This window comes from Sinocyclocheilus anshuiensis, unplaced genomic scaffold (assembly GCF_001515605.1).
Source record: "Sinocyclocheilus anshuiensis isolate Anshui unplaced genomic scaffold, SAMN03320099.WGS_v1.1 scaffold987, whole genome shotgun sequence".
Lineage (NCBI taxonomy): Eukaryota > Metazoa > Chordata > Actinopteri > Cypriniformes > Cyprinidae > Sinocyclocheilus > Sinocyclocheilus anshuiensis.
This window is the reverse complement of record NW_015542416.1, coordinates 99,554-100,732: the sequence shown is the minus strand read 5'-3', so window position 1 is coordinate 100,732 and position 1,179 is coordinate 99,554.

Here is a 1,179-nt window from a genome sequence, read left to right as displayed (position 1 = left end):
TAAGGAGGATGAAAAGCAGAAGACTGAATGAGACAGCAGCGTTTCACAGCAAGCTCTGGGCGAGCGCTGTTCGTTTAGCCCGAGGCGAGAGAGCGAGAGACGCTGTGAGTGGGAAGAGCAGATGCTCAGCATGCTGGAGCAATTATCTCTATCGCCGGCACCTGCCCACAGAGAAGAGCTGAGACACGGCAGAAACAGACCAGGGCAAATGCCTTCCAGCCTTTCCATGCAGCGATTTTTAAGGCTGACTTTGATGTGGAAACTGAAGCTGACCTGCAGTCTGATCTTCTGCTTGTTTTGGCAGATTCCTTGACTTACTGAGACATGGAGTGAATGAGACTTTATTGTGTTTGTGGAGCTGTCAGAGGAGCGAAACACACCTCAGATAGCAGCAAGTGTGTGTGTGACGCGATGATGTCAGGAGATACAGGTGACACAGCAGAGCCAAACAGAGAGTGCTTTACTGAGTAAACCAACAAAGCAATGCTTGTAAGCACCACAGTCAGAGTTTCAGCAAGTCTCTGAATGCTCGCATCTGAAGGCATTTTAAATACAGCTGCAAGCCACAATTACAGGGCCAAACACACCAACCTTGTAACATTTGTTTGAATATAGCATTCCAGACATGATTTCATTAGATTTTCTTTCAAATAAAACCAGAATTACTTGTAGATGAATACAGATTGCATTTGACTTTTGATAAATTGGTGACTTTGTCACAAACTGATCAGGGGACAGTTACATATATTGCACATATAAAATTTTGTGTCATTGTGCCAAAGCGTTGCAGAGACGCAGCCTCAGATCCCGTTTGTTAAATCGTTAGATGGGGATAATATAAAAAAAAACTGCGTCAACTGCTTAAACCTGAGTCAAATCAGTGATGATCCAAATTCATTTAGCTTATAACATCTTTAGATTCCTAACCAGCTAAAAAGCTTAGTTATTTGAAAACCTTTATGTGTCAATTCTAAAGTGTATTAATATGCATGTAAAACAACCAAAACAATGTTCTTCCACAAGACTCATGCAGTTTTATTTTTGATCTGCTACATAGTTTACCTTAAACACAATTACCTGAAAATATTCTTTAAAAAAAAAGCTCTAATTTGAAACGTTTTGAAACATCTTGACATATTTCTTTGTAAAGCAGTGTGCATGTAAAACAGCTTCACCAGC